Source organism: Rousettus aegyptiacus, unplaced genomic scaffold, assembly GCF_014176215.1.
Source record: "Rousettus aegyptiacus isolate mRouAeg1 unplaced genomic scaffold, mRouAeg1.p scaffold_m13_p_15, whole genome shotgun sequence".
NCBI classification, from domain to species: Eukaryota; Metazoa; Chordata; class Mammalia; order Chiroptera; family Pteropodidae; genus Rousettus; species Rousettus aegyptiacus.
The window spans coordinates 44,381,261-44,392,587 of record NW_023416290.1 but is presented as its reverse complement, the minus strand read 5'-3'; the positions used below and the strand labels follow the sequence as shown (position 1 = coordinate 44,392,587).

Below are 11,327 nucleotides of genomic sequence, written 5' to 3'. Positions count from 1 at the left end.
TGTTTTAACATATAAGTAAAATGAATCTTCCATAGGACATATGATGATATTTAGAATAAACAAAAGTCCTATAATTAACAAAAAAAAAATAATAGATATCTAATTGGAAAATATTTGGATAAGCTATTTACAGAAAGGAAAGCCTAATTGGCTATTATAATACAAAGAGGTATGTCAAATTACTGGGACCCAATAATTGCAAATTTAAAAACTAAATACCTTTTTAGGGATCAGGTAGGCAATAATTAGTAGGTCGTATAATGCAATAATATGCTAGTATATATTTAACCTCAATATTCATAATTACTGTAATCTATATTCTATTCTAGATATATGTATGCACTCACATAGGCCCAGAAACTTGTATTAGAATATTGTTTACAATATATATTGACAAGAGCTAAAAACAACCTATGTGTTCATCATTAGGGGAATGGACAAATACAATGTAGTAGTGACGCATTATGGAATACCCTTCAGCTAATAGAAAAAAAGAACTAGAGGGTGTACAGAAACATAGAATGAATTTAGCAAAATTTGATGTAAAGAGAGTGAATGAGTTCATAACAAATTTATCAAAATTAAAAGTTGTGTGCACATGAAATAATATATATATTTTACAAAGACGCATGCATGTTTAAAGCCATATAACAAAAGACAATATTGGATGAAAGTGAAATGGCAAAGAAAAATAAAAATCATCAGTTTTATGAACAAAGGATGGAAATATCACATAAAATAAGGACCACGATTAGCTTTATTTGTACTTTAAGCATTCAGAGCCACAGAGCTATATTCTTCCCCATGATTCTTGAGTATCTTACCTCTTCTGCAACTATAATTTTTGCCTTTAGGGAAACCGTGCAGTGAAAGGCAGGATAGAATTCACTGATTTGGACATATTAGTATTTGTTACATATGCAGTTTGACTAACCAGAACTTTCTAACTGGTTAAATTTTAACTTTGCTTCACTTTGTATAGGTATCATTAGGAGAAAAAAAAAAATGTGATTTGTCTCTCACAGTCAGTTGCACAATTAAAGCCTGTGGTACTTTTCCTTATTCTCGAATTTTTAAATTGTTTTATAGGCAATGGTATGATTTGTTCTCTAAAGGGGCTAACCCAAGGAATATGGGGTTATAGGCATGAAAGTATTTTGAGCTTTTAGGATGTAAAACACTCCACTAAATTAAGACATTATTTTTAATATTAAGTAGTTGGATTTGACATAAAGTGTCAACTGCTAACAAAAGTCGAACAAATTATTCTGATAAAATTTAAATAGAAAAACTTCTTTCAGATTCCTTTATTGTTTCTAGAAGACAGTGCATACCAGGATGTCAGGCAAGGAGAAAAGAGTAGACTAAATTTACAGTAAAACTATATTCATTTGTTTTATGAATGCACGGTGTACAGATTTTGCAACTAAGTTAAGCGTAGACAGTAACATTTAAATCTTCCTAAACATTTCTCCAAGTTCTCAAGTGTTATTCATCTGAGGGAATCACTAATATTAAAGATTTGTTCTCTTTTTAAAGATGTTTCATGGATATGCCCTCGTTAGTGTATATATGTATTTGAATATATAGATTTTGAAACATGGCTGATTACTTGACACTTCTTTCATCAAAAATAATTATCTTTAAAAGAGACAAAATAAAAAATGTTGAATGACTGTAGAAACACTTTTACAACCAGAAAACAGATATTATGAGACCACCTAGTGTTGGTAACCCGGTTTAGTGTCTGGTTGCAAAGTCGGTCGTTACCTCATGAACCTCCCAAACCGCTTCCTGTATTTGGGTCACCCATGTAGAAGTTCATTAGGCACAGACCTGTTAAACTTTCACACTAAGGGCTATAAACCCTGCTCTTGTTTGAAAACCTTATTCTCTGGTTGCAACAAAAACCCTGAAACTTTAACTAGCAATACATTTAGGGACCAATTTCCTTTCCAGGTCTAGGGAGCACAGATCTAACCCTGGTGGAGTGCAGTTTCCAGTGCATACAGAAGTTTCTTGTTTTTGTGATTTACTAGAAAACTGAAATTCAGTATTTCTAATCTGACTACTAATTGCTTTCCATGTTAATTCTTATATTCTTCCTGTGCTGCAAAAGGGTAAAGAATATAAATTTATTCCTCATAATAAAATTTGATTATAATGTTATGTTCTCTCTTTATGTGTGTGTGTGATTTTTGCACATATATATAAAAACAGGCTTTTAGTGTGATAACATTCTCAGAGTTGACAAAAGACTTGAAATGCTGCAAAAGAAAATTATTATTATTATCCTGATGTTATATAAAAAAATGTTTATTGAATGCAGAAGGTTCTAAAAGCTTTTAAATACCTATCTCATTTTGCATTATTAATATAATCTTTTTTTACCAAGATGGTCAATCTCTCTTAGTTGCTTTTAGTGAGACCGAAGTATTTAATTATCTCCTGTGGTCTTAGGAACTTTAAATTGAAAATAAAATAAAATAAAATAAAATCTGGGACATTGGCCATAAACTTAAAGTCCAAGAGAATAATTTCTCCCAAAAGACATAAGCTACGAAGCTTCTAGAAGCTAAAGCAATAACAGATGCAAATTTTCCAATTAGTTTTAATAGGGAATAATCTATCTTTCCTTAGAAGAAATAAATATACTCATTATCAGAAAACTGTTGTACCTCGATGCCATTTAATCATATGGTGGAAAACATTTCTTTTGACATTTAAGCTTCTGGTAAAACAAAAACTGTGGAGCAGTAAGTAATTCCAATGCAGCCCTTGAAAGCCCACTGCATCATTTGCTAAATGTGCACAACCAGAGAAGAGACACAAGTGTAGAGCAGCTCATGAATTCTCAATCATATGCAAGTATCTACAAAATTTCTCGAAGCAGTCATATAGAATCTGCCATACGCTGATAACTGCATTCAGAAAACCCACTCATCATGAGAAAGGGTGATGAATAATTATGCTGAGTCAGTAGTTACAAGTTGGCAATAACATTGAAGAAAATTGAAGTCATTTGTTAGATGTACAGTAGAAAGCTCTGCCTTGAGACTCAAAACATTTTATTGATAAAGTAGAATTGAAACGAAAGTGGTTAGAGGATACTGTTCCTGGGGGTGCATTCTGCCCAATGGAGTACAGTGAGCAAGGAGATCAAAAAAGACAAACCCAGCACTTAATTGCTTAGCAGTAGATATTGTGTTAACAATATATCTCAAATTTTAGAATGAAGGAAAGAGTCATAAAACAAATTTTACCCTTTTCTGGAGTTTAGTCAGAGACACGAAAACTACAGTTTTGAATCTCGAAATGATAGTATTGGTACTACCAAACTCGCTCTACCATATACTACCAGAATTTAATCTGGTTAAATTCAACAAGTATATACGGAAGAAGCACAGATTGCAGAGTAAAGGACATGATTTTTGCTGTCAAGAAAGGATTATGTTTACTAACTCCCATAGCATTCTCTTGGTACATGATCCAACATATTATTGATACTTAATTTCATTTTTCTTACCTCTCATTCAACTATAATATATCCTAGTTCAAGAATCCATTGGTATTTGTCTTTGTATTCTTTGCTCCTAAGACAGTACCTTATAAAATAGGCATACTTTACTCTTGAGGTGACTGATCTAAAATGATCATTTGCTATTGTTTCTGAGATTATAGTTACTGGTGCAAACACTTTGGAACACTTTGGAAGTGTTATGAGGCTGCATAATACGTGTTCATCATGTCACTGTGCTCCAGCCATGGGGTCACGTTTCTTGTAAAGGATGTATTGACCCATACATGGCTTCTTTTCCGCTTCCTCCATCTTTTTTTCTTTTCTTTCTTTCTTGCCAGGCCTTACTTTACCTTTTTCAAACCGAAGTCATTTCCTTTGATAATCTCGCCAGCTTCAAACATTCAACAGACACTTCTATATAAGTGATTTATAATACAAATTTTGAACTCTCAATATGTTTCTTACTTCCATATTGAAAATTTGTTATTGCCAGTAGGTATCTTTGCTTGGATATCAAAATTACATCAATGACTCATTATGTCCTTAATTAAATTTGTAATTTTCTCTCTTGCATGTATCCACTCAAATAAATTTTACAACATTAGTCTTTCTTTTTTTTAATGGTGACATTGGTTAACAAAATCCAAAGTTTCAGCTATATGTTTTAACAGTAAGACATATATATATATATATATATATTTACACTGTGTGTTCACCTCCCATAGTTAGATTTCTTTCTGTCACCACATATTTGACCCCCTTTACCCTGCTTACCTACCCCCTACCCCCTACCCCCTCCCCTCTGGCAACCACTAGTCTATTGTCCATTCCCTGTTTATTACAGGTCCCTGTTTATTACAGGTCTTTATTTTTGTTATTGGCATTGTTATTCAGTAAGTTTGAAAATATAACAAGTTCATGAACTATAAAGTATATTTCATACTGTGTAGTGTAGTGGTTTTATTTAAAAATGCAGGCTTTTAGGTCTCAGTTCTCTCACTATGATATAGATAATATTAAAATTACTGCAAATTGTAATGATTAAGTGAGATAATAGGGAGAAAGCTGTGGTCAGCACTTGTTAAGTAACAAACTTCAATAAATTATAATCTTATTCTTTAGCAATGTTATCCTAGTTTACCAACTCATCAATTCTTCATTCTGAATATTTTAATTAAAAAAATTTTTAAATACAGCAAAGTAAAATAATTTCACAATGAAAACCCACATTCCTGACATCTAATTTCTGTCATTAACATTTTGCTATAGTTCCTTATCACATATTTATCTATCTATTCTTCAATCTATTCATCAATCCATCTTATTTCAGGGTAAACTGTTCTTCATACCTTTGCATGCATACCTAAAGTTTATATTTGCTTTCTGTTTTTACATTACATATATACATATATATGTGTATATAAATGTGTATATATATGTGTATATATACGTATATACATATATACATATTCACTATGTAGTATAAATGCCTATAAATATATTGAACATTAACATCATTCCAGAAAGTGCCCTCTTGTTTCTTCTGGTCAAGTCTCACCCTCACCTTTCTATTCTGTTATTTTCACCATATAAATTCTGCCTTTGGGATTATTAACTATGTCCTATGTGTAAGACATTTTTCACTCTGCAATATATTTTTGAGATTCATCCAATGTTGTTGCATGTATCTGTGAGTCACTCTATGAAAAATGACAGTTTGTCCATTCTATTGTTGGACGCCAAGATGTTTCCAGTTTGGGGCTATTATGACTGAAGCTCTATGAAAATTCTTATAAAATATTTTTGTGGCCATATGTTTTTATTTTTCCTGCATACATACTTAGTAATAGAACTGCTATATTATAGGGTAGGTATATATTTAAGAATATAAGAAACTACTAGATTTTTTTTCCAAAGTGATTATACAATTAACATTTCTCTAAACTATATATGAGATTCCAGTGGCTCTGGAACTGAATCACATTAGGCTTTGTCTGTCTTTGAATTAGTTTCCAGGCACTGAGTTCATTCTGAAGTTTCTCCTTTGGTTTTCTAGTTCAGAAAAATTTTCAGTTTTATTTTAGTTTCCCCAGCTGAGGCCGACTTGACTTGCCTTCACACTAACAGCCATAAAATGGTTACTCACTCAGTGTATTCTCTTTTTCCAATTTTAGACTTCCCTCTAGAATCTTTCTGCTTTCGAGTACGTTCCAGTTGCTTTAAACTTCATTTGTTTCCTTAGAATTTATAATTTTCTGTGAGAGCTTTGTGTTCAGTGAAAACTTACTCAGCCATTCTGGAAGATGAACACATCAAGTCTTATAAGATTATTTTAGTACTATCCTAATTGTTCTCCTGTATTTCATTTTTCAAGTTTCCCACTCAACATTAACATCACCCAAATGAAATATATTAATGCCACAAACATAAGACATTCCTTTGTTAAAAATGTCTTTAATGCTTCCTCTACTGATGAAAAAAATAGTCCCAAACCCCACAGTCTTAGCTTAGTGTTCAGGGTTCTTCATGACCCAAATCTATACCAGTTTTCAATTTAGTTTCTCACAATATAGATCCTGTGCAAGAGAAAAGTTCTACAGTAAACTTATTTTCTCAAAATATACAACACTCTTATTACTGAGACATTACTTTCAATGTTAACCTTTTATTATTTTTTAAATTTTTAAAAATATTTTAATTACAGTTGACATACAATATTATATTAGTTTCAGGTGTAAAACATAGTAATTAGACATTTATATACCTTAAGAAGTGATCACTTTGATAAGTGTAATACTTAACCCTTGATTTTAATCTCTTAGATTGTTTGGGCTGAATTCTAGCTTTGTCATTTATTAGCTCTTTGATCTTTGGGAGTAATTATTTTAATAACAGTAAGAATATTAACAATAATACTAGCTAAAATTTATTACTCACTATATTAACCTTACTAATAAAAGTTGTAGAAGAAGCACCCAATTTTAGATGAGACAATATATTGCTTAATTTATATAGATTCTCCCTCGGCAAAGGTGAAGTTTTCCCGATTAGGAGCGATTTTATTTTTTAATTATACAGAAGAGTTGATCAAGGTGGTGACATAGGAGGTTGCTGAGCTCTCCTCCTCCCATAGCACTGATTGTGCAGCCACACCTGGGGCAATTCCCTGTGAAAGGGACCCAGAAACTAGCTGAACCACTCCTGTACTCCAAAGGAATGAGAAAATTCCCATGTGGAAATGGATAGGAAAGACTGCAACACATTCTCACCATAAAGCCCACCGCCAGCACAGTGACAATCTGGAGGGAATTCCCAAGGCCTAACTTCTCCCTGAGGAGTGAAGGGCTTGCTCCTCATTTCTAGAGCCCCGGTGTTAAAGACTCCTACCTGAGGAACAGGTTCCCAAAACACCTAACTCTGAAACGCAATGTGACTGTGTCCAGAAGACAAGTAAGGCTATATGTAACAAACAAAAAAGCAACTCTTAATGGGTGTGTGAGCACCCACCCATGGCTATCTCCCCAGGGCAGAAGGAGCAGAGGCAAAATCGCCCTTCTCCCAGTCTTTCCCTGAAAGGGATTTATCTACATACTTTAAAAGCTGTTGTTTAAGTAAGGATCAGGCTTCTAATTTAGCAGGGCGGGGGCGGAACATGAAGAATTCAGGAAATCCAGCCAGGCTGCTCCAAGTCGCCAAAACAGCAGCTCCCTTCCCCTTGTCTCTTGGGGATACATTCTGCCAGTGGGTGCCCAAAACCAAGAATGGTACCCTTTATATACTATGTTTTTACATACTACGTTTTTTCCTATGTATACATACACATGTGCTGGCTGGAAAATTACTGCTTGGCTATAGCCCATGGGAACATAGACTATCACCCATGGGAACATAACATTCTAACAATAAGCTTTCTGCTTCTGTACCCCCACTTGCACAACCGACCTGTAGGTTGACAGTTAGTAAATAGAAGAAAAATAGACTTTCGTGTTCAGACAGAATGAAGAATGGGGTTTTGGGCTTAAGAACCCCGTACCTCTGCATTTTGGGACTGCTTAATTTGAGGTCCGCATACCGCTGGCAGACCCAGCTGGCTGAATAAAGAGTGTGTTTCCTATAACTCACTGGGTTCTGGTGGTCCGCGTGTCTATCGGGGGCTGTCGGCTGCAACACATACATATATACACACATACAATTTACAGCTTCTCTTTGGTGTATCTCAGTTGCCAGCATCACTACTCTTGTCCGTCGCTGCCATTATTAAATAAAAATAAGATATAGAGCAAATGAGCAATCACCGTGAATTTATCTGAAAAATTTTTTGAGTATTCCCAAACCTCAAAAATAAACTACCAAATCGTGCAAAATAACATAAAAATTAAATAACACTAGCCTGTAGTAAAACCAGGAATGATATGATAAATACACAGCCTGTATAAAATAGAAATAATGTATGTACAGCATAGTTTCACTTATTAAAAGACTGCCTGATTTCTCCCTGGATATAAGATAACAGAACACCACACCTCATGCACCCACTAATCCAATCAAGCAAATAGACTTTTCTGTTTTATCCACTACTGGTGACAACTAAAGAGATCACTTTGCTACTAGTATTATGGGTGGACAATTTTCAAGTAAACCAGTATTAAATATTTACTTCTGATTCCATTAACCAGGGTGTGGTAATCTGATCAAGGAGATGCTGTTAACCAGGGTAATCTGATCAAGGATATGCTAACAGCCAACTGTTCACCAGGGTGTGGTGATCTGCTCAGGGATGTGCTGGTAGCTATATAAACTGCCTCTTCTGGGAGCTCAGGGCTGATCTCTTCGAACCCTGCATTGTAAAGAGTCAGTCGGCAGCCGGCTAATAAAGGCTCACAATTCATCTCAATTGGCTCCGTGGGTCATGGATTTGATCGCACCACAACACTAGCAGAAACAGTAGTAACTCTCTCTCTCTCTCTCACTCTCTCTCTCTCCAAACAATACAAGTGTTGGATGCAGGCAAGTACAGTTCATGTATACAATGTCTTTATTTCATTCACCACATTTTGAAACATGTTTTTTTGCACCCCTAAGTGTAACACCCTTCCAAAGCTCTCTTAGTTTTTTCCCCTGATACCTTAGGAAACATCTTGTTAACAGATGCACAAATTAAATCAAGATAAAGCACAAATGTGTTAGGTCCGTGGGGGCTTGCCTGGAGGCTTCCCAGCTTGACATGGAATCCAGACAAGGGCCCACCCTAAAGCCCTGGCGCCACCACCCTAATCCGGATGCTCAACTGACATTCCCCATTCTATACCCTGCCCCCACATAACCCTATAAAAACTATGCCCTCCCGTCCCAGGGCGCGACTTCTCTGGCCGCTCTCCTTGGGGCCAGAGAGAACCTCACCTGGGAGCCCTCTCCCAATAAAGACTGCTTTTAAAACTTCTCTCGGCGTGTCACGCGTTTATCTCACAAAATGCTCACACGCACAGTTCGAAGGCTTGATGCTGAGATGCTGAGTGTGGTTGCCTGGGAAGGCGTTTGGTGGCCCCACTCGCAGCTCAGGGTGTGTGCTGCCTCTGAAAGGGCTCAGGAAGACAAATGCTGAACACTTTTTCACTTTTAGCCTTTTTCCATAAAAGTGAAAATCCTCTTTGGATTTATTTTGGTTAGCTGAAACAGATACTACTGCAGGTCTTTTCTAAAACTGAAGTAGCATGACGCAAACTTTTGAAATGTGGGGGATACCTGTGCATTTATATACAATGGAATATTGTTCAGCCTTTAAAAAAAAAGGAAATTCTGTCCTTTGTGACAACATTGGTTAATCTAGAAGGCAGTAGACTTGGTAAATGAGCCACATAACACTCATAGGTGGAAACTAAAAATGAAACATAAAAAATATTGAATTTATAGAATCAGAGAGTAGAAAAGTAGTTTTTAGGGGTTTGGGGTTGGGAAAATAGAAGAGGTTAGTAAAAAAGTTCAAACTTTCAGATGGATACAGTCTGAGGATCTAATGTATAACATGGTGATTATAGTTGATAAAACTCTTGTATCGTTGAAACTTGCTAAAAGCAGAATTTAAATGTTCTTACTGTTAAGGACAGAAAATTTTCAAATGGCTAACTTCTGCTTCTATAACCTACCTGCTTGTTTAATGTTAACCAGAGTGTAGTTCTAGGAGATATCCTGTGCAAAGATATGCTAATGGCCAACTTCTGGTCTGTAAACCTGCTTGCTTGTTTGATGTGGCTTTAGGCTTTATAAGCTACCTCCTCTGGAAGCTCAGGACTCATCTCCTCTAACCCTGCATAGTAGAGAGCCAGTCGCCAGCAGCTAATAAAGGCTCACAATTCATCTCATTTGGCTCCGTGGGTCTTAGATTTGATCACACCACAACACTTACAAGAAAGGTAACTATGTGAAATGATGAATGTGTTAATTAACTTGAGTGGAGAATCCTTTCACAATATATATGTATGTCAGATCATCACATTATACATTTTAAATATCTTACAATTTTATTTGTCAATAATACTTTAGTAAAGAAAACAATTACACAGGAGGTAGGAATAAATATTCCTGAATAAGCACAAATACATATTTATTATTTTCATATCAGAATTAGTAAATTAATTTTTAACATAGAAATTTTCTAACCAAATTTCTCATTAACCTCTAAATTCCTAAACTGTTTGTTGATAGTTGAATTTACAAAAGATAAATTTAATCTTCAAATGAAAAACATAATTTTCAATGTGAATTTTGAAGAGCTCTTTAATTAGCATAATTCAATTTACCTTCCTGATTTGTCTATTCCAAATTGTATATAAATCCTGAGTCTTTAGACTCTTTTTTGTTGCTTTTTCCTAAAATTCTTGCCAATTAAATTTTATAATATGAATGAAAAATGTGTTTTCCTCACATAAAGTATAAAATACAAGGGAGAGGAGTTAGAAATTTAAATTTTTATAAGCAATTACATTTTGTCAAAATTTAAGAAGATATAAGTGAATAGTTAGTGATCATGTGTTTGACATCACACTCTTCAAATCCAGATAGATAAAGTCTCCAGCCATGCTACCCTGAACAAGCCTGATCCCGTCTGATCTCGGAAGCTAAGCAGGGTCAGGCTTAGTTAGTACTTGGATAGGAGACCACCTAGGAAGACCAGGTGCAATAGGTGTAAAAAATAAATAAATAAGGGATTGTAAAATGACAGGGTCCTTGCAATCTGTGAGCTCAACCAAGGGTTGCTTCGCCTGAACAAAACAAATAAATCCAGATAGATAACAACAACAACAACAAACTATGAAAGAACACATACCTGAGGAGGGTAGACAGTAAAACACATTTATCAAAAAGAAATGTATTCTTATTTCTAGGTATGATCCTTGCTCTCAGAATTTGAAAGCTAATAGATTTCTATTTAAAAATGAATTTCTATGATATGTTCTAGAGAAAGTTATTTTGAATCTCAGAAACTTATGTGATTAATCAACTCTGAAAATGAGTAGAAGTTGACTTCATACGCAAAAATTCTCTCGTTAAACACATTCCTTAATTTTAAAACTATCAGTGTAACTAAAGCATTGTTTCAGCAGAGACTAGAGTTAACTAGTAATTGCTTTGTTTTGTCCATTCTACCAATATCTGTGAAAATGATAGTTTGTACAAATATAAGAGAGATATTTCCTGACGTGTCTAATGTAGAGATCCATGTCACTCTACAGAGACATTTAGAAGGTTCTTTACTTAAGAAATATCTCTGAATTAAGGAAAAGACCAAGCAACAGGGAGGATGGTTTAT

General features: G+C 34.7%; 1 pseudogene; it reads left to right on the top strand.

The window, feature by feature from the left end:
* Positions 1–10,584: 10,584 nt before the first annotated feature.
* On the top strand, positions 10,585–10,703 carry LOC118612291 (annotated as a pseudogene).
* Positions 10,704–11,327: the final 624 nt, after the last annotated feature.